At 43.5% G+C, this 23,451-nt stretch overlaps 1 protein-coding gene and 1 long non-coding RNA gene across 2 annotated transcripts in view; one reads left to right on the top strand and one right to left on the bottom strand.

Annotated features, from left to right (window-relative positions):
- The window catches only part of CARMIL1 (capping protein regulator and myosin 1 linker 1), a 321,444-nt gene that overhangs the window by 244,427 nt on the left and 53,566 nt on the right, over positions 1-23,451 (bottom strand). The gene's annotated exons all lie outside the window — the stretch shown is intronic.
- LOC132432776 (uncharacterized) overlaps positions 1-23,451 on the top strand; it is a 58,327-nt gene that overhangs the window by 23,520 nt on the left and 11,356 nt on the right. The gene's annotated exons all lie outside the window — the stretch shown is intronic.

Here is a 23,451-nt window from a genome sequence, read left to right as displayed (position 1 = left end):
CTGTAAATCAATAACTGTACCGTTCTAAAGGACATATTGGTCCATACAAGCATTTTGGCTGATTCAAAATTTGGATGGAGAAACATGAGCCTGGGACAAGGGACAATGACATACACGTGAGGTAAGGTTGCAGACATGCAGAAGTCTCATGAATTCCACATCTAGACATCTGCGCCATTTCTGAAGGGCGGGCAGAGAGAGGGCTTAAGAGTAAAGACGGCCCAATTCACACACACTTCAGTGGGAAGATTCACAGATTATCAGATAGTTCTTGTGCTGTTGGTTATGCCAGGTCATTTTGCACTGGGTGTTCTGTGAGATTCTCATGTCTGCTTTGTCTCCCCAAACTGACTGCCCACCTTCAGTTTCATTGGAAAAACCTTGATCTGTATGTATCTGGTGCTTATGAGGAGGTGTTACCTGTCTGCTCAAGGAGCTCAAAGAGCGATGTAGTAAGCTCATTTAATGCAAATGGCTTTATAGTTCTGTCTCAACCTTCTTTCTGCAGCCGCCTACTTTTTCTAGGGCAGGGTAATGGAAATGATTTCAAGAAATGGGAAAAGTGGGATTTAAGTTAACGCAACTGAGCTTATTTCCCTTGGGAAAAGGACAGCTAGCTGACTAGGCTCAGAAATTAATTAAGGGGTGTCTGACCTCTATTAGTTATTTAAATTTAGTAGTAACTTTACTAACAAAGAGAAGGTGTTCCAGTCAGCTCGAATGAACGTCAGGATTCTTTGCTTTCAGCATACTGAATGACTGAACTCGCCGCACTTCCCTCACAGCTGTACACAGAATTTTCTTTAACGTTCAGCTGACATGGAAAAGTCAGAATCCAGTACATGAAAGGTGGTTTGGGGGTGTCTGTGGATAATGAAGGGAAGCGTGAGCTGTTTGGGAGCCAAGTGTTCACACGTGGGGCCTGTCTCAAAACAATGAATTACTTTCTCGCTGTCTTCACATTCTCCCTTAACTCTTCCCTCTCCAAGCTGTCTCCTCCTGGCACTTTTCTTCTTTAATTAAAGTATAGTTGACTCGCAGTATTATATTAGTTTCAGGTGCGCAACATAGTAATTCAATATTTTTATAGATTATATTTCATACAAAGTTATTATAAAATATTGACTATGCTCCCTGTGCTGTACATTACGTCCCTGTAACTTATTTATTTTAGACCTCTTAATCCCCTTCCCCCATCTTGCCCCTCTCCCCACACTTCTCCCCTCTGGCAACCACTAGTTTTGTACCGGCGAGTCTGTTTCTGTTTTGTTTTTTAGATTTCAGATATAAGTGAAAACATACGGTATTTGTCTTTCTCTATCTGACTTACTTCACTTAGTATGATAATCTCTAGGTCCATCCGTGTTGCTGCAAATGGCATTATTTCAGTCTTTTTTATGGCTGAGTAATGTTCCATTGGGTATATATACTACATCTTCTTTATCCATTCATCTGTTGATGGGCACTTAAGTTGCTTCCATATCTTGGCAACTGTCAGTAATGCTGCTATGAACGTTGGGGTGCATGTGTCTTTTCGAATTAGTGTTTCTGTTTTCTCCAGGCATTCTTAACTCATATAGGGCCAAGTAACAGGAAGCACCCACACAGCCACACCACAGAGAGCTGGAAGTCCTGCAGGCACCAGTGGGAGAGGGGGTGCTAGCTCTCCCTTAGGAGGCCTTTTCCAGCTACAACACACCCCCTTCCTGCTCCTCAGCTGCTGCCACCCTCCAAACCTCGCTCCCAAACCACTCAAGCAGTCCCAGGGAAACCAGACCTTCATCCAGCCCGGACGCTTCCAATTCCACCCTACCCTACAATGCTGTTGTATAGACAACACTGTATTTTTTCAACCAGAGCATATATTACATAAAGTATCCCGAGAGCCATACTTACATCTTTTTCCATTCTTTGCACTAACAAAAACAGCCCCCAAAGAAAAATTTAAACCAATAATTTACTTCCATCATGGATTCTCCTTTCACCCAGAAAGTAAATGCTCTATAGCACTGGGCCACACCCCCCAGATCAAAACAGTGACACAAGCTAACAGAACGTATGAGGGAGACCAATTTACACAGTAGCAGCCAACATGTGCGAATACTTTCATTGCAAAATTGCAGAGTGTAGCTCACCAAATACATGCTGGAATGTTGATGTGAGTAATTACACAGGTGGTTATGCAAACACTGAAGTCATGCTTCAATCTGGCAGAAGGGTAAACATTTCTAGGACAGTTTGCAAGGTTCAATTATCTAGATCGCCTGGTTAATTTCCTTTACATCTGAAAGAGTTCCCCCAAAGTCGATCATTTTCCAACAGAAAAGTCACTGCTAGGAACATTTTCTGCATAGGCAAGAAAAGTATACACTTGTAGTAAACTGACTCAACATTTTTAAATGAGCATCTTTACCAGGAGCTGACCTGTGCAGACATGATTATTCTATTGTGTCCTACAACTTAGTTCAAACAAATCTTTACTCTTGAAAACATTTATTTGAATAATATCCATTATCTACTATTTGCCACGCACTATTCTAAGATGCTGGGGACACAGCAAGGGATGAAATAGGCAAAAACTCCTGCCTTTTGGAGGCTCATGTTCTACCGGGGGAAAACAATACAGTCACATAAATAAGACATAGGGCATGTTAGATGGTGATCAAAGTGTGACGGAGAAAAATAAAGCAAGTAAGGAGAATGGGGTGGGGGCGTTATAACTTTAAATATCAGGGAAGACTACAGGGAAAAGGTAACATTGTTCAGAGACTTGAAGAAGGTTTAGGGAAGGAGCCAAGCCAGGTGGAGTCCTGGAAAATAACTTTCCAGGCAGAGGGAGCAGCTAGTTCAAAGGCCCTGAAAGAGCAGCGTGCCTGCTGGGTTCAGTGATCAACAAAAATCTAGAATTGGCTAACTATTCCATAATCTTGTTAAAGACTGTATCCCACATAGAGATTTCAAAAGGCTTCACTGTTTACAGTTCTGGAGTTTTCTCTTAAATATATATAGCCTTTGACACGACTGATTCATAGAAATGTATGTGTTTTGCTTTCCCCCATCCCTGCATGCACTGACAGCTTCTTGTTTGCAGTGACTTAAGTCCCAAGGGCCCTGGGAATATGTTTAGTACCACAGCAACCAAAGCTAGTACAGCACTCAGATATGCTGTAAGTCAAAGATGCCTATATATGGATTCAAGGAAAGGCGTGCAGGAATCTCTACCTTTATCCCCTAACACCACAACATCCTCCTCCTTTGTGCTCCGGTGTCAAGGTAGTGAGAGGTCAGCAAAAAAATCTCCAAAAATGGTAATAAGCTCAAAGCAGAGCTGGAGGGAAAAAAGTACCCATCTCTGCACTTCCAAAATAATAATGTGATCCAATTTGCTTTCTTAAAAGTTACAATTTTTTAAAAAAGAAAAAAAGCCAAGAAGTCTAATTTTGAATACAGGGAAAGGAAAAGGAGAACTGAGTACGTAAAAGAACAGACTGTGAATCCCGAGTCCAGAGTAAGGTCAAGGGCAGAGTGAGAGGCCCCAGGACTAAGAGTCAGGCACACCTGGGCCCCCTCTGTGCTCCACTAGCTGTGTGGCCGTGGCTGTGCCACTTCACCTTTTCGAGGCTTCACTTCCTCATCTGGGGGAGAGGATTCATAATCTGTACAGTGCTAGATGGTTGCAAAGATTGGAAGCGGTGCATGAAAAGGGACAGCGTGGAGAAAGGCCAATCGCCAAAGGTTATTATTGTGTGATTCTATTTATAGAGCATGCGTGAAATGACAAAATTACAGAGGAGAACAGACTGAGTGGTTGTCGGGGCTGAGGGCAGGGGATAGAGAGAAAGTTGGCTATGATTATAGAAGGGGACCACGAGGGATCCTTGGAATGGAGCTGCTCGGTATCTTGACTATGGCGGTCACGTGAATTGTCACACGTGATAAAACTGCATAGAACTCCACACACACACACACACACACACACGTGCATGTAAACCCTTGGAAATCTAAATAAGATTGATGATTGTATCAATGTTAATTTCTGGATTGTGAAGCTGTAACACGGTTATGCAATATGTTACCACTTGAGGAAATGGATGCAAGGATACAGGGTCTCTATCCTTTCTTACAACTACATACGAATCTATAATTATCTCAAATAAGTGTTTTAAAAAAAAATCTCGGGCTCGGCTCTCCCAGACTACTAGGAGGTCGGCCCGCTGTTCTGGCAGCGAACCTTCCCTCTAGTAAATTCTGTCTTCTTTAAAAAAAAAAAAAAAAATCTCATCACCTTAAAAAAAACAGTGGCTGGCATGTCATGAACACTCTCTAAGTGGCATATTGGGCAAGTTATCTGTCACCTACAAACCAGAACTGCAAGTTCCTACTTCCGGCTTCAGATTCCAGAAGAAATGCTGAGCGCCATCCCTGAGTGAGCACACCATGTGGGGGTTCATGCCACAGAGGTTATCACCACCACCATCTTCGGACCCCAGCCCTCCAAAACCTCACCAATATCCAAGTGAAATACACATCCTCTTTATATAACCAATGGAGAAACTTACTGACAGGAATCCACTTACCACACTATTTAAAGAACCTTTTTTCTGTCTGGGAGTAATAAACACATACACACTAATAAAAAAGAGCTCTCTAAAAAGAGAGAGAAAAAGTACTTTCATGGTCCAGAGCAACATGTTCCAAACTATTCTCCAACCAAGGAACACCAGTCCCCCTCAGGGACTAATAATTCAATAATGATAATGCAAAATTTTAAAATCACGGTCAAGTAAATTTGGGAAATACTGCATACATTTTCCCCCTCTGAGAGCTCTAGTGGGGGCGAGGGGCAGGAATCCCCTTCATTTAACTCAGCTTTTTCCAAATTTACTTGTTCACAAAACCATTTTATTATACCTACTGGCATCCTGAGAAATACTCCCAAGGCCTAGAAATTTAAAAATCATTCTACATCGGTCAGCTACTCACTACCAAATTTCTTCACCCTCTATGTACTTTAGAAGAGAAATGGATGGTTTTTCTATAGCTAGCACAGTAGTTTTAACTGCATGCAATTGGTCATCAATAAACGTTTGCTGAATTAGATAGATACAATGCAGGTACAATTTCCAGGATGACAACTTTAGGCATAGGAGAAGCAGCATTTCCTGATGTTGCTGTTGTTGTTTGTTTTTTAAGTCTCAGTTGAGAAAACAAAAGTGCTCCTTTCTAGAAGTTTCTGAACATTTCTCAGAAACTTGTCTCCTCCTGAGTGGCAGCTACTCACAACTAAAACAGCACTTTACCACATGGTATGATTATAAGGAATAAGCTCAAGACTAAAAACATCTGTACTCAAAACTCTAGGTCCTGAAATTCGATTAGCAAGATATAGGGCCTTGCATACCAAAAATAAGGGAAAAAGCTGTAACTGTGATTATTCCTGGGAGAGGGAATGAGTTAAATTTGTCATTTCATGAAGATGACTTTAGCTTAAATGAATTTCGAATGTCAGAGAGTTTTCTGAGATCAGGCTTGGATGAGGGCAAGAGAAAGGTGAAGACCCTGAATCCTAGGGAGGGGCAGAAGAAGAAAGAGAAAAGGGAGGCAGACAGTATCAAAAACAAGCTCCATTTAATTCACAGGTACCTCAAGGCCAGAGACACTGGTTTACAATGACACATTTCCATTTATAGAAATAACCCATACTCAACTTGAAGAACCATAAACCAACTGGAAAATTAAAAGGAATTAATGAGAATAATTTTAAAAGAATGAAATTCATCAGAAGAATGAATAAGAAACGAACATTCAGGCTCTTTAAAAAATACACAAAGCGGGCTTCCCTGGTGGCGCAGTGGTTGAGAGTCCGCCTGCCGATGCAGGGGACACCGGTTTGTGCCCCGGTCCAGGAAGATCCCACATGCTGCGGAGCGGCTGGGCCCGTGAGCCATGGCCGCTGAGCCTGCACGTCCGAAGCCTGTGCTCCGCAACGGGAGAGGCCACAGCAGTGAGAGGCCCACGTACCGCAAAAAAAAAAAAAAAAAAATACACAAAGCACTTGAGGAATATGCACTTGGAAATTAACTAAATTATACACATCTTCTATGTAAAGATTTGGAAAAGAAGAATTTATCATGAACCCCTGATGTACCAGAAAAATGTATCACCAAAGGATAATAAAGTGAATTCACTGAGCATTCCCCTCCAAGGCACACTCATGCATTTTAGGAACATTTCCAACATGTCTGAAAACAAAATGGGTTTCAGATAGAATATCAATTTAACCGGCAGAACCTAGCTTCGCAAGCATTCCTGGTTTTCAAGGCTGCTGTGGAGAACTGAGCAATGGTTTAGACATTCCATCACAGTGAATAATCCCCACATCACAGGAATACGGCTATCACACACATCCATTTCTCAGTATGAATAAGGCCAGGTCTAATCGTTCCAGTTCAAATGAACTAAGATGTCAACTGACAGATGTCAATCTGGCCCTCCACTCTGCCTTCTCTGTGGTCCTCCCCTGCAGCATCACAGGACCGCATCTCTCCCCTTGGTTACAATAATTTGAGCAGCTTTTGCCTTGACTGTCTCAGCCTTCTCCTCTTCTTGGCCCAGAAAATACTATGGCGAAAATATTAAGTATTTTGGTTAAAAAAATGTTTTCTTGTAATTGAGCTGAAATTGACATGACAACAACAACAAAGTATCTATGGTTTAGCAGAGATCCCAATGAGCTTCCAGAACTCCAGCCCCACAAACTCAACAAATTGGAGATAAGAAAGTCAACAGAAAATTTCTAAATCTGCCTGCCGACTAACTGAAACGCCCTAATAGTCCATGAAAGGTTTCTTACAAGGAGCTCAGGTATCTTTTATACTCTCCTTGCAGCAAGATGTTCTTTTCCGATTTCAAAGGGAGAAAAGTGGTCTGTTTCTTTCCCTCCCCCATTCATGAACACAGGAAATAGTGATTTTCCTAAATTCCTTTTAACACTGATGGAAGGAGGGAAAGCCTAGGTACTCTATCCCTAATCCAGTATTCTATTAATAGAATTTTAAATGCTGTGCACTTTTTAAAATAATTAAGTGCGGGCTTCCCTGGTGGTGCAATGGTTAAGAACCCGCCTGCCAATGCAGGGGACATGGGTTCGAGCCCTGGTCCGGGAAGATCCCACATGCCGTGGAGCAACTAAGCCCATGTGTCACAACTACTGAGCCTGCGCTCTAGAGCCTGCGAGCCACAACTATTGAGCCCATGTGCCACAACTACTGAAGCCCGCGCACCTAGAGCCCGTGCTCCACAACGAGAGAAGCCACCGCAATGAGAAGCCCATGCACCGTAACCAAGGGTAGCCCCCGCTCACTGCAACTAGAGAAATCCCATGCACAGCAACAAAGACCCAATGCAACCAAAAATAAATAATTTTTTTAAAAAATCATATTAAAATAATGTAAGTGGGAGGACAATGAACAATGACTGTACTGGGGCACTCTGCTCCCCTCATCTCTCCAGGAGGCTGACTCATATCTTATCTGGAGGCTCCCATTCGGACACTGATGCACCTGCAAAGTGACAGGCCCTGCCTACCTGCAGCAAAAGCACTCCCTTTTATCCTTTAACCTGCCTAACCTCATTTAGGTCAATAAAGCCAGGTTCAAAAACAAGCTAAACTTTTCTCATTAAAAAAAAAAAAAAGGGCTTCCCTGGTGGCGCAGTGGTTGAGAGTCCGCATGCCGATGCAGGGGACACGGGTTCGTGCCCCGGTCCAGGAAGATCCCACATGCCGCGGAGCGGCTGGTCCCGTGAGCCATGGCCGCTGAGCCTGCACGTCCGGAGCCTGTGCTCCGCAACAGGAGAGGCCACAACAGTGAGAGGCCCGCGTATGGCAAAAAAAAAAAAAAGTGCTGGGACTTTCCTGGCACTCCCAATGAAGGGGGCACGGGTTCAGTCCCTGGTAGGGGAACTAGTAAGATTCCGCATGCCACACCACATGACCAAAAAAAAAAGATTAAAAATCTAAAACAAAAAAAATTTTTTAAGTGCTTTTGTTTTTGTAAAAGACTAAACCATTCAGCAAGACTTGGCCAAACCTTCCATTTGCACAGTGGGAAACACAGTAACAACTGGCCCAAATAACCCTAAGGGAAGAGCCAGACTCAGGGCTTCAGAAATGAGCTAGAGCCTCCAGGTGGGCTTCCTGGTTCCCCCACTGTGCACATTAGGGCACTCACAGGAAATGATTCCCCTTGCGATTCCTCTGCTTCCATAGTCAACGGAAGGCAATCCCAGCAACAGGAAAAAAAAAAAAATTACTATGCCACTGGAGCTCAAAGCCTGCTGGATCATCAGAGCACCTCCTCTCCAATTCCAAACACAAACCCACATGCCTGAAACGCTGCCACTGAGGAGAGGCTGTGTGCCTGCCTCCAGGTCTTGCTCCGCTAAGTATCTTCACGTTTATCTTAAGCACTGGGCCAGCCTAATGGCTGATGCTCTTGCCTTCCTGGGTCCAGTGGCAAGTCAGCCAGGAGATCCTCCCGGCCAGGCAGAAAGAGCTTCGGTGAGCTAAGGGAAGCCAGCCGTCAGAGCTGTGTGTGTCTGAGAAAGCAGCCTGCCCTGCCACGCGGTTCTGAAACACCAGCTCATTAAAGGCTTCCAGCAGCAGGACTGAATGGTGTCAGCAAAAATCAGCGAGTCCAAGTCTTTCCGGCTTCCCTTTCTGGCCAGTATGGGAGAGTCTTAGCCCCAGCGGCCTTCATAGACCTCTGCCCAGCAGGAGGGAGCCTTCCCTTTAAGGCACTCAAGAAGCCTTTTCTGTGCACCCTGGCAGAAAAGGACAAACCATGGTCCCAATAATTAATGCACACCCAGCAGAGAACACAAATCAAACTTAGCATGATTATACATTCACAGTTAGCGTCCCAAACTGGGTGAAACGATCAGTATTCTTGGTCACAGTGGCCACATAATAAAACTGCTATCCTAAGAGATTTCTAAGCACAACGTCAGTATACATGAATTGCATGTGGCTAACACGATTGCTGCTCAGATCGCTGGACCCTCCTCATGTCATATTTCTTAAATTGCTTATATACTAAGTTCCGTTGTTTTGCTGTACATTTCCTGGCTTTACTTCTCAGAAATGCATGGTACACATTGCCACTGTTTGCTAGGGGACCGGCCTTAAACAATCTATGGCTTCTCATATAAGCAGCTAGAGACTACTTATACCTCCTTCAGAGATACATCACTTCCTTATAATAATGACTCCGTATGACCCAACTATCACTGAGGCATACAGATTGGCTCTGAATGTCCCAACTTTATACAGCCTTTGATATGCTTTACAAATATTGTAATGTTTATAGGTAATGTGTTATTTGATTAATTTCCTAACTTTTACTTCTTTTTAATCTCTAGCATGTGCTCTAACCCCCAGAAAATAGAAAACCCTGTATATTTTTTCTACATATCACATTAAAGTAATACCTCTCCTACCTTCATATTCCCTCTTTGTTTCTACTGTCTATCTAATCTAACCAGAAATGAAAGTACAAGACAATTACAATGCTTCACCCAGAAATGAAACCCATCTCTTATTTCACGGAAGAAAAATTACAACCAATACGACACTTTCTGCTGATGTTTTTAAGCCAACAGCCAAGACACAGCAACAGCATAAGTTGTGTTCATAATCTAGTTCAGAAATGGTCGGTCCATGCATTGAATTGGTTAAGTTTTATTTTAAACCAATATTAATTTTTATTACCAGAAAGCTTTTTTTTTTAAGTGCATGTAAGGCACTGTTGGTTACTCCTTGTATAAACAAAACCAGTGAATAAGACAAGTTGGTCCAAGTTGAGGGGTTAAAAGCTTACAACCCCACTCAATTAACTAACTAGATTCACCCTGCCCTCGCATAAATCATAAAGTGTGTGATTTCAAACTCTGAGATGATCACACCTAGAAATCTGAAGCATTCACAACATACCATCAAAGACAACGTGCCCACCACACCACATTAGTCCACCCCCAGGGAGTAAGGTTGAAATTCTTGTGCCTTCATTTCATTCACCAGCTACTTGTTAGAAAGGCACTTCAACTTAAGAAAATAGTTAGAGCTTCTTATCTCATTAACCACATAATTACAGGTTGTTTACCCTGAGCTGGGAAATTTACCCCTACCCAGGATAGACAGTAAATGACAGCTTGTCAAGGCTTACTAAACATTAATTAGAATAATAAACCATAAATATCTATGTGCTTTCAGACTGTGTTGAGTTTTGTGACACATATTTGTGACTCTGAAATTTCAAGTGCTTTCTCAATTGTATTAAAAAAAGAAACAGAACCTGACAACAACTGCCCCAAGAAGGAAATCCCAGTTATCTAATTTAATTTCATTTATTCTAGAGGTGAGTCCTCCTGGGGAAAATTCATCTAATAACGGACTTTCCTCAACCCTTACAGGTGGCTACAAAAATAATACAAAAGTCTCTGTTACGTCTCAGAACACAGCTCCCATCCCACCCTGATAGAAAAGCCCACTAAAATTCTCAAGTAAGGCACAAAACCCCCTGCAAAGGTAAGAGGTGGAAGAAAAGGCTGCAGTTAAAGGGTCCCCAAAGAGAATTCTGTTTTTCCCACCATTGTTTACTAAAGGCTGCACAAACAGCATCCTTCTAAAAGAGGGTCAGCTGGACAGACCACAGATTGCCAGGGTGCCTGCCTCGTAAACACAACTTAATGACTAATTCATGAATTCAAGAAACCACACAAGAGCCTAACAGCAATAAGGCCAATTAACTCAAAATTAAACAGCACCCAACACCTGTGATTCAGGCCCAGCAAGACAAGGGCATGGTTGCCAGGGGGCATTAAGAACTAGGGGAGCTACCATATGGGATAGTGGAGAGGGAGAAGAGCCAGGAAAAACAACCCTGTACATCTTTCCATGCTGGGACCTTGTGCTCAACTCAGAGAATATTTTCAGCTGAAGTATTTGGTGAGGTTTATACTTGCTGCCCCAAACATTCCCTCTCGTTAAACCAAATCTCTGGTTTTTCAAACCCTACCTCTACCTAGATTCACGGGTAGCAAGTTTGTAAAGACAATACAACAACTTGGGCAAATTCACTGAATGGCTGGCTCAGCAGTCTTTACAGGGAGGAAAGTCTGGCCAGAAGAGCATCTTTTCTGGACTAAAAGCCTCAGTAGGAGCATTTTGTAGAAGGGGGACAAGCAGCAGGGCAAGCGGTAAATGAACAAACATATAAAGACGTGTCTCACCCTACGTCACTGTGAAGCATACTCAGCAGACAAGATGCAAAAGTTCTGGAGATGTGTCGACTTTTATCTTCTTGTTACCTCTTGGGCATAAGATGGATGCCCTGCCTCTAGGCTCAAGCCCACGTGGAAGGCAGAGGAAGCTGAAAACAGGAACGGATAGCTCCTGTCCCAGAAAAGCAAAACTTTCACAGAAAGCCCCAGCGGACTTTCACTTGTATTTAGTTGGCCAGAATGTATCACATGGCTCTCTCTAGGCCAGGGTTTCCCAGCCTCAGCCCTACCAACATTTGGGGCCAGATAACTCTCTCTTGTGGAGGACCAGCCTGTGCATTACAGGATGTTTACCTGCAGTCCTGGCCTCTACCCACACATGCAACTAGCACCCCAACCCCAGTTGTGACCATCAAAAATGTCTCCAGACACTGCCAAATGTCCCCCGGAGGGTACAATCACCCCGGGTTAAGAACCACTCTTACGCTAATCACCATTCCATAGGCTAAGATGAACAAGGGAGTGATGAACGGGGCAGTCAGGCAACCAACAGAGCCTGCCGCAGAGGCTCTATACCTATTTCTTTTTTTTTTTTTTTTTTGCGGTATGCAGGCCTCTCACTGTTGTGGCCTCTCCTGTTGCGGAGCACAGGCTCCGGACGCGCAGGCTCAGCGGCCATGGCTCACGGGCCCAGCCGCTCCGCGGCATATGGGATCTTCCCAGACCAGGGTATGAACCCATGTCCCCTGCATCGGCAGGCGGACTCTCAACCACTGCGCCACCAGGGAAGCCCTCTATACCTATTTCTTAAATGTTTTCAAATGAGCTCACTTACCACCATGCTAAGTATTTTTGGAAAATTGAGGAGAAACAAAGTGCCCCCCCATCTTAGAAGTACTAACAATAAAATTTAAAAGTCAAGATTAATACACAAGAAATAATCAGCAGGAAAAAATATACTGTAAAGGACTTAAACCATAGAGAGAGGGAAGACATCTTTCATTTGGTCTAGATCAGGAGGGATAAAAGCACATAAGAGTGTAGCCTGGAGTCCGTAATGAAAATGTCGCTTCAGAGCAGAACTTGCTTTTGAAGACTCGAAATACTTAGACAAGTGGCCGGAGAGAAGGAAAACAATCTAAGCAGAAGTCATAGAGTGAGCATGGCTAAGAGCTCAGGAGCTACTCTTCAACAGGCCTGGGTTCTGACGAGTCAAGCCTGAGAATGGACAAGTCATTTAGCCTCTCTGTGCCTCAGTTTTATCATCTGTATAATGGAGAGAATAACAACATCTACCCCCTAGGGTTGTTGAGAGGATCAAGTGAGAGTGTTTGACAAATAGTAAGCAATCAGTTGTTAGTTTCGATTGTTATTGTACAGCTATAAGATGATATACTAATTAATATAATAAGAATTCAGAAAGAGAGTCTGCCTATCAGGAATCAGAGGAGTCCCTGTTAGAGAGTAGCTGTGATATTCTAAGCAGGACAACCAGAACCTAGAGTTGGTGGGTAAAGCCAGGCTCCTGATGGCCGTGAGATACTGGCTGAGATCCAGGCGGGACAGCAGAAGGACCACCCCGAAAGCACCATCCACACCTACCAAGAGGTGGCGGCAGGAGGGTTGGCTGGAATCTGTGGGTGATTTCTAGTAAACTTCCTTGCCAGCAGCCATGGTCCAGTCAATAACAAGACATATGTTATAAAGGAGTTGTAGGTTACAAAGCATTTCTACACGTACTAGCTGAGTACTTTGCATGTAACAAGCCCGTCCACAGCTAATAGAGAGCTACCCTGGCAAGAAGGGGTTCGATTTATCATGTGAAAAGTTACTGCCAAGCAAAGCCAATCTGGGGAAAGAAGTGAGAGATATAAGACTTGCCTTTATAGCACAAGAGACATGGATTTGAGCCAGAAAATGATTGATTAATGCAGTACCTTTCATTGATTTAAGAGAAAATAGATAAGCATTAAAAAAAATTTCCAGTTATGCATTTTTATCTGTGAGCAGGCCACCAATGAGCCTTCAGAGTCCCAAACTCCCATCTGCTGGGTCCTGATTCTTTTATGATCAAAGGAGAAAGGATTAAAACACACACACACACAGCTACCAATTATTCCTGGTACCCTGTGCTTCCATTCAGGGTTTCTCTAGCAGTTAACACCTGCAGATGCTCCCCAGGGTTATACACATTCATCTTCCACTAAGTTTAATAAGTTCCATAAGGCACATAATAATAGTTTGAGGAAGTGGAAAACTTAGCCTTACCTAAAAAAAAGAAAACAACATAAAACTACAAAGTACTCCTGTGTGCGCCTGACAACCACAAAGGGAGAGGACCAGATGAAGAGCAGGGGTGCGTTCTCCACGGCATGGTTTTGGTTGCTCCGCCCATCCTCACTTGTCCAGTTATCTGGGATCTTTTATGTAGTAATATATAGGTTGCTTTCTATCGTACCCACGACAGATGCCTCCAGCTTCTGTCAAAATTCAAGGCGTCCAATACTTTCTACAAAGTATCTGTCATTTAGTCCACTGCTGGGTTTCGATAAATACTGAACCTCAACAACTGAAAAGACTGATCCACTTATAATAAAAACCTTTGCCACGGAAGGAGTGAGTAGAAAAAAATCCACGTAGAAAGGTTTTCTGGTGGATCCACGGTCACATCACAGAAGCAAAAAGTGCCTTTTTCTGATTTGCGGGGCAGCCTTACTTCTAAGCACACAGAAGTGATAAAATGAGACTTTTTTTCATACTACCAGGAATGATAAATTTAAACAAAAATAAATATCATTTACTGTACTGTGTCCTCAATATTACACTGGGCATTTTACATTTATTATTTTCCCTAATTTTCACACAATAGGGTGGATCACCAATGTCCCTAATTTTCAGGGCAGGGCTCTGAGGCTCAGGAGGTTAAATAATTGACTCAAGGACATAGTAGAGAAGCTTGAATTCCAACGAGCATCTTTCTGACTTCCAACAGTGTCACACCGCCAGTACAGCTAAACAAGCAACAGAGCAACTTGGTATCCAACTAAATGCACCAAATACACTACAGTGATCAGTGAAGTACAAACTTTATTAAAGCCAAGAGTTATGAAAACAATTTACCATTCCATTCTGTCCACACTTGTTCTTTGAACTTGACTTTACCACAGCCTAGAAAACAGGCTGCTCACCCTTCCTTGCCATCAAATACAGCAGAATCTACAGCTGCCCCATCCAGTAGAAACATAACATGAGTTATGTCTGTAAGTTTACATTTTCTTGTGGCCACATTTTTTTAAGTAAAAAAAGAGAGATGAAATTAACAACTTAATTTAGTTAATCTAATTATCCAAAATAGCAGCATTTAAACATGTAATCAATACAAAAATTATTAGAGACATTTTACATTCTTTCCTTCATGGTAAGTCTGAAATCTGGTATGTATTTTACACTCACAGTGCAACTCAATTCAGACTAGCGCATTGCAAGTGCTCAGTAGCTCCATGTAAATTTGCAGCTACCATATTGGGCCACACAGATATACACCCTTAGAGTTACATGTACAAAACCCCTTTAATAATTAGCCCCGTGTCTCTATAATGATCTGAAAAGAGAATGCTCTCTTCTTGCTTCTATATGTACACGCTCCTAAACGGGAGGTGACGTGGAGGATGGAAGGACTGGGAGTTTGGGGTTAGCAGATGCAAACTCTTATATATAGAATGGATAAAAAACAAGGCCAGACTGTATAGCACAGGGAACTACATTCAACATGCTGTGATAAACCATAATGGAAAAGAATATGAAAAAGAACGTATATATATGTATAACTGAATCATTTTGCTATACAGCAGGAATTCACACAACACTGTACATCAACTACAGTTCTATAAAATAAAAACTTTTAAGTACAATTCCTAATTTAAATAAATAAACAAATAAATAAATAGAAGCATACGTTCCTGGGATGAGATTACAGGGATACCAACCAGACACTGCCTGAAATTCCACCACTGTAGCTTCCACTTAGTTCTTTAAATATAGTACTTTGAGGTGTTCTAACAAAAACGCCCCTGAACAGAACACTTTACACTGATATGCATCATTAAACCTTAGGTCACACAAAGGGAGCTGACAGCGTGTCCGGGAAGAGTGGACAGGACACAGAAGACAAAACGAGATAGCCGACTTTCGGCACACCTAGGCTCTGAGCCTATCGCAAGTCCCTGTCCCAAATTACCTTTGTCCTCCACAACTTGGAGGAATTACTGAAATCACTCCTTGTCAAGAATAACTAATGTCAAGAAACACAAAAAGGATGGACTTCCCGGGTGGCACAGTGGTTAAGAATCCGCCTGCCAACGCAGGGGACACGAGTTTGAGCCCTGGTCCAGGAAGACCCCACATGCCACAGAGCAACTACGCCCTTGTGCCACAACTACTGAGCCTGCGTTCTAGAGCCCACGAGCCACAACTATTGAGCCTGTGTGCCTAGAGCCCATGCTCCGCAACAAGAGAAGCCACCGCAATGAGAAGCCCACACACCGCAGTGAAGAGTAGCCCCCGCTCGCTGCAACTAGAGAAAGCCCATGGGTGGCAACGAAGACCCAATGCGGCCAAAAATGAATAAATAAATTTTAAAAAGGAATACAAAAAGGAAACTACTGGGGCTTCCCTGGTTTCCAACCCAATAACCTAAGGCAAACGCTGTAAATGCCCACAGGGTCCCACAGATGGAATGCAGGGGCCAGATGAGCCTGTTCCCAGCTGAGGGCACAGACTTGAGTCCAGGCCAGGAGACCATGGCGGGTGGGAATGTGGCCCCAGCGTTGCTTGGTCACCTGACTTCTCAAGAGAAGTCACAAAGCTGGATTTTCAGGTTCATCACCTGATTTTTACGTGGTAGCAACTCACATAATATTTTAGATAACCGTGTACAGCTAAACAGGAAGTGGCTGCAAATCATACGTTATCTCAGAGAACTCATTTGCACACTCGGAGTTTACATGCAGACTAAGAGTGGGACTAGACCTCATGGAGCACTGACACTGCACCCTCTTCCTGCCACGATCTTTGCTGTCCTCTGGGGGAGACAAAACCATGCCTTGCCAGCTCTGAGACCAAGAGAAGCACAGAAAGCAAGACAGGGTGGGCTACGTGCAACGTTTGCCTCCTGGGGCATCTTCACCTGTAAGATGAGGGGCTGGTTTAGCCCAGGGCTGCATCGGGAGGGGCACAGTCTGGAGTGAGTGGAATACACTTGCCCGTAGAGAAGGGACAGCCACATCTTGGAGGCACACAATCGTCCCAGTCAGTGGACAGACCTGGGGCAGCAGGAGCTACCAATGTCTTAAAAGAAGGCAAAAATACAGATTTTTCTGGAAAACCTCCGAATCATTAAATGTTGGCAACTAATTCAAATCCTATTCCAATATTGTATGAGCTGAATTCAGCTCACAGGGCCACCTCTTTGTAGCCCCTGGATCAGGACGTCTCCAAGGTTCCACCTAGCCCCTTAAACGTGTAATTCTCACAACTTCCCTGCAGCATTAACTTGACCCACTTTCTCATGTAAAGCTTTGAAAGAGGTGCTGTTGATTGCAGGAGACTAGGAGAAAAATGACTAAATGAAATACAGTATCCTGGATTGGATCCTGGAATTAAAGGACGTTAGTGGAAAAACTGGTAAAAATCCAAATGAAGTTGGCAGTTATAGTATTGTATCACTGTATCTTGGCTTTGGTAAGTTTACTACAGTTAAGTAAGCTGTTATCGTTAGGGAAAGCTGGGTAAATGTACATGGGAATTCTCTGAATTACTTCGGCTACTCTTCCATAAATCTAAAATAATCTCGAAATAAATTTTTTTTAAAAACTCATAGAACTGTACCCCACCCAAAGTATTAACTTTATAGTACATTAATTTCTAAAATGAAATGTGTTTTTAAACTTGCTGGTAAGCAGAACCATGAATTGCCTTGAATCTTCACTCCGATAGACTAAGAGAAACCAGAACGTACCAGAACAGGTTCTGTCCTTTGCTTTATAGCGTCTGTGCAATAACCTGTTGGGCACGGAATCAATGGACTTTTACTAAGATAGCAAATGGCTGAATTTAGGTAATTATGATTAATTTGACTTGAGAAAGTTGCCAAATACTCAACAGCTTTTTGGCCTTAGAATACAAATTAACTTACAATCGGAGGACTGGAGACATGATTACCCAAACAAGAGAGGTAGAACCGAAGTAATAAATGAAAAGTTCTGGCATGGAATAATGCAAACTGCACAACAAAAGGCAGTGATCGGTGCCCTCTGGCAAATGAGGTAATTAACATAAATAACATACAGTCTATTCACATCTCACCCAGCGTTTGAAACAGCACTGTAGGTTACAACATACTTACATCATCAGTTTCCAACCAGCTCCTTTCAATCTTTCTTTGCTTTTGTAATAAGGCGGGATACATGGACAGAAATAAGCTGACATATTTCCAAATGTATAGAGAAAGCTGTACCATGAATGGGACGCACTGAAATCAACCAGCAGGAAAAGCTGTAGGAACTCTTTTCTAATTTGCATTCTGTCTGTCATTCCTATTATTACAGTCTTAAATCAATGTGACATATATAGTAAATATACTTACTAGAAAACATGAAATAAAATAGTTTCATTAGTGCTTTGTGGCAAACAGATTTACAATAACTTTAAGCCACAAGAATGCCCAGAGCAAGAAATAGCCATCCTTGTTTAACAAATATTTATGAGGCTCTACCACAAAGCAACCTATGCGCTCAGCCTCGGGAATAAGCAGTGAGCAGAACAAAGACCTCTGGTCCTGCGGAACTTACATTCCAGCAGAAGGGAGAAGAGACAAGGAATGAGATCAATAAATAAAATGTAGACTCTGTTAGATGATGCTAAATGCTAAGGAATAATAAAGTAAAGAAAGGTGACAGAAAGTGTTGGAGGGGTGTTGAAAGTTAAGGCGGGTGGTCAGAAAAGCAGGAAAGGCCTCACTGGACAAGTGACATTTGAGGAAAGACCTGAGGGATGTGAGGGAGCCTTGCCACATGGATACAGGGCGGGAAAGGAAAGGGAATTTCAGCAAATGCAAAAGCTCGGAGGTGGAAGCAGGCCCAGACTGTTTCAAGAAAGTCAGGATGGATGAAGTGGAGAAAGTAAACGGGGGAAAGTAAAAGATGAAGTGAGAGAGGAATGGCGGCCTAGGTCACATAGTAGCTTACAGGTCACAGGAATGACTTTGGCTTTTCCTCTGAATGAGATGGAAAGAGGATTGACATGATCTGAGCACATCTAATAACAGACTAAAGGGGATCAGGCTGGAAGCAGAGAGGCCGGTTAGGACATTCCATTAATCCAGGTGAAAAATTATGGTGGCCTGGCCCAGCGTGATAGCAGTCAGATGATAAGAAATGGATTCTGAATATATTTTGAAGGATTTGGATTTGCTGATGGGGTGTGAGAGAAAGATAATTCAAGAATGACTCCAAATGTTTTGTCCTAAGTAAATGGAAGAATGGAATGCTGTTCACTGAGATGGAAAGACTGGCGGGGCAGGTTGGTGGGGGAGGGGTGCAGCTTGGCGGTAAGAGGAGAATTAGGATTTCCTTTTTGGACAATTACATTGTTTGTTTTTATTGTGGTTTTAAATTCAAGCACTCGATTTTTTTTTTCACGTGGGAATAGTTTTAATTGGCTAAATGCCCTAACTGAACACACTTCCCAAAATTAAGTAATAGCCACACCATTTTCATTAAAAACATTTCAAAACCAAAAGAACAAAAGAACTTGAAGTTTTGCCTTTTCCCCAAGGTTCATTAAACAGCCAAACACAGAGCTGAAGAGATAAATCACAAAATAATAACTAGTAACTAGCAATACTGAAACCTAGTTAACTCTCAGTTACCCAGATAATCAAGTTATCCAGAACACTTTACTCACCAAAGTCAATGGAGAAATGGCACTGAATGTATCAGTGGACTAGAAAATATTAAAAAAACATCTGTACGTTTCATGCAGTTGATTTTTATTCCAGTATTCCTGAACTTATATAATCAAAAAAAACAAGCTGACAGGATATTACCTCAAGGTCCATTCAGAAAAGGCATTATCAAAAAAAAAAAAAAAAAAAAGGCATTATCAGCCCTAGGTTTCATCACTGATTTACCTTTTCCAAAGCTCATCCCCACATCCTACACCCCTCTCAGACTCTCCCTCCGAAAACATTAACGCTCCTCAGCAGTAGTAACTTTGAGGAGATTCAAGCAATTAACGAGGCAATTTTGCCCCCAACCTGCCTCTTTTTCCCCTCCCTTTTGCCCACACATCCTTGTGCGATCCCCACAAGATGCAATCTCCCAGAAAGGATCCCCTAGAAATGATCACCCAGTGAAACAGACACCTCTCAGCACCCTTGAGGGGTTCCAAGGACATGTTATGTTTGAAATGCCTATTAGACACATCTGAGTATCGACGACCAGCAGGCAGGCAGATAAAGGGGGCCTGGGGTTCACAGGAGAGATCAGGGCTACAAATAAAAACGTAGCAATCTTCACCATACAGATGAGTTTTAAAGCATAAGCTAAACAGAGAAGAGATATAAGTGCCCTGAGGCACTCCATTTAGAGTTTGGGGAGATGAGGAACCAGCAAAGGAGGCTGAGAAAGACCAGCCAGAGAGGAACAAGGAAAACCAGGAGGGGTGTGTCCGGGCAGTCAAGTGGAGAATGTATTCAAGGGGCAGAATAATCGACCGTGTCAAATGCTGCTGTAGTTGAAATAAGAGGAGACTGGGACCATGGTGGACCGCAGCAGTTAAACGTCACTGATGACCTGATAAGAGCAGAGGCAGTGGAGTCCGAATGAGGGGTAAAAACCCCACGGTATGGGTTCCGGATAGAACGGGGCGGGGTTGGGGGCGGATAGCAATATTAGACGTGATGAATACAGATGACTCATTCCAAATGTTCTGTTGTAAGAGGAAGAGAAGAAATCGGCCAGTAGCTGGAAGCGAAATCAGAGTCAAGAGAGGATGTTTTTATTTAATGGGAAAAATAATAACTTGTATGCCTGTGGGAATTCAGTAGAGAGAAGAAAACTGATGATATAGGAGGGAAAGGAGAAATTTTATGGAGATGGAAATGGGATGTCGTGCCCAAGGAGCTGGGGGCTCGGGCACAGACAGGCAGGTGCTAGGTGTGGTGCAGGGAGCATGTGGAAGTTCTCTTCCAATTGCTTCCATTTTTATTTTCAGTTTTTAGTGAAAAGGGGAATGGCAAAGAGTACAGAAGACAATGGATGTTTGAAGAGCAAGTATAAAGTATGGGATGGTTGTCTAAGAGAGGGAGGGAATGGACAGTGGCAACACGACATGACTGTCAGGTGACATCAAGGGCCCACCTGGCACTTGTGATCACTGACTTAGAGTGAGATGATCAATACGGTGGGGTATGGTTTTGTCCTGGCACATGTGGCTGCACAGGTGCAAGTACAGAGTAGGTGCAGAGAAAGAGATGGATTTAACCGGAATTGTGGTTTAGTCAAGCGAGAATGACACAGTGTGAGAGGGACAAGAGTGACGAGGATGTAAGTAGTGATGAGAGTGGTTGATCAGGGAATTCAAGCTGGGAAAGGAGAGAAGCCAGGACTTGGGGTGAGGGTGGAACCGTGAAGAGGTGGCAGATTCAATGAACTGAAGGTCCTGGTGGTCCAAGGACTGCCGAGGTTGGAGGTACCACACAAGGCGAGCCAGAAGGACGGGAGTGGTGGTCAGAGTGGGGTGTCCAGAGAGAGCTATGGAGGCACTGAGGTTACTGGTGATGACAGGACCAAGGGCATGACCCTGGGATGGAGTCACTGAGGAAGCTGGGAGACCACTCACGGGAGGAGATGAGGTTGAGAAGCTGAGGGATGAAGGGGTTGGGAGGATTACCGACATGAAGAGTGAAATTCAGGAGAACCAGCAGGAGTTGCGCTGGAGAGAGGGACAGTGAGCCAGAAACCGAGCCCTTCAGGGAACGAGGGGAGTGACTGCGTGGGGGAGCAGATGCCTGGCAAGGGATGGGGGGCCACAAAGAGACCTGAGACACAGGAGGAGGCTTTCGGGAGGAGGGGACACAGCACAGAAACTTCGGAGAAAAAACCTTTTTTTAAAAAAAAAATAAATTTATTTATTTATTATTTTTGGCTGTGTTGGGTCTTCGTTGCTGCACGCGGGCTTTTCTCTAGTTGCGGTGAGCGGGGGCTACTCTTTGTTGCGGTGCGCGGGCTTCTCATTGCGGTGGCTTCTCGTTGCGGAGCACGGGCTCTGGGCATGCGGGCTTCAGTAGTTGCGGCCCGTGGGCACAATAGTTGTGGTTCATGGGCTCTAGAGCACAGGCTCAGTAGTTGTGGCGCACGGGCTTAGTTGCTCCGCGGCATGTGGGATCTTCCCGGACCAGGGCTCGAACCCGTGTCCCTGCATTGGCAGGCGGATTCTTAACCACTGCACTGCCAGGGAAGCGTAGAGCATGCTACCCCATCCCTAACCGTGGTTCAAGGGTAAGGTTAAAAACCTGCAGCCACTTGAGAGGCCTGCAGGAGAAGCAGTATTGTCAGGGGAGCCCCAGGTTTCCATAAAAGCAAGAAGGGGAAGGGGATGTCCACAGACAAGGTCAGGAAGTTGGGGATTTGCTGATGACTGACCCCGAGGGCACAGAGTGCACAGGGAGAGGGCTCCAGAGGGAGAGACAGGATTTTAAAAACTGAAGTAAAGAGTGAAATGAGGATATGACAAAGGGATGAGGGATGCCTTGGGAGTCCAGGCCTCCTATGGCGACTGGCACAAACAGGAGTAGCAAGTGTGATGCGACTGGTCCTAATGCTGAAGGTAGAGAGTGATGGAGAGGCTGGCAGTGCGGAAGGGTCTTTCCAGGAGCAGAGAACTGGGGGTCCTATCTGACCCCTACTGAGGATGTTAGGGGTGCTGAGGAAGGTGGGGGGCTGCTGAGAAGATACAGACTTACTCCTCACTAATGGGTCAGTAGAGAGATGTTTTGTAAAATTAGCCTCTTCCAAAAAACGTGAAAATACTGACTTCACCTAACTATCCCAGCAATTACCTTAGATCCTTTATGTCTAGAAATAAATGTAAATCCTCTAGAAACCACAATTCTGCGTTTTTTAAACTACCCAAGGGAACTCCCTGGCAGTCCAGTGGTTAGGACTCGGCGCTTTCACTGCCAGGGCCTGGGTTCCATCCCTGGTCGGGGAACTAAGATCCCACAAGCCACGTGGCCAAAAAAATAAAATAAAATAAACTACCCCAAATTTCCTCAACTACGGGAGAATGAACATGAAAGCACATAAGCCTTCACAGTGGCACACTGGCCATTGGGTGCTATAAACATTCTAAGTTAAAGAAACACCCAATGATGTGCATTCTTCCGCAAGTACCTACAATCTTATAAAACATCGGAACAAGGAGCAGCAGTGCTTAGGCCCTGAACTCTTTAGGATTCTTAGAAGGAAACTGTGTGCTTATTTTACGTCTGGAAAATAAGATTAGACAGATAGTTACATCATATTTCCTGACAAGATTATTAGAGTGCGGTTGCCACAGTAACCAGTGAGCCACGTGCAGAGCTGGAGGAGGAGGAAAGTTGGAGGGCATCTTTTTCAAAAAGAATAAATGACATACTTTCAGAGCAGGTAAGAATTGCTAAAGGCCCTGTAGTTGGATCCTTCACCCAAAGGGCCCTAGAAGATATAAAGTTCTTACATATAGAGAAACTGTAAGAAATGCTCTTTTGAAATTTCACATCATCCAAAGAGAAAAATAAGGTAAAAATGAAACTTCTTTGGCATGAGTTGAGAGATGTTGGAAAACTTATCAGTAATAATAAATAAAATAAAGATTTCAAGCCTAACTACAAAGAACAGAGACATATCCTCAGTACTTACTAGATGCCGAGCACTTTCTTTTCACTTAATCCTCACAACAACTCCATTTCTTCGGTTGAGCAGTCAAAGAAGTAATCAAGGTTACAGAGTATAGTTGGCCCTTTGGATCAGAGGGTTCCGCATCCGCAGATTGAACCAACAACAGATCGAAAATATTTGAAAAAAAAAAAGTTCCAGAAAGTTCCAAAAAGCAAAACTTGAATTTCCTGCA

This window comes from Delphinus delphis, chromosome 10 (genome assembly GCF_949987515.2).
Source record: "Delphinus delphis chromosome 10, mDelDel1.2, whole genome shotgun sequence".
NCBI lineage: Eukaryota > Metazoa > Chordata > Mammalia > Artiodactyla > Delphinidae > Delphinus > Delphinus delphis.
This window is presented reverse-complemented; position numbering and strand designations above follow the sequence as displayed.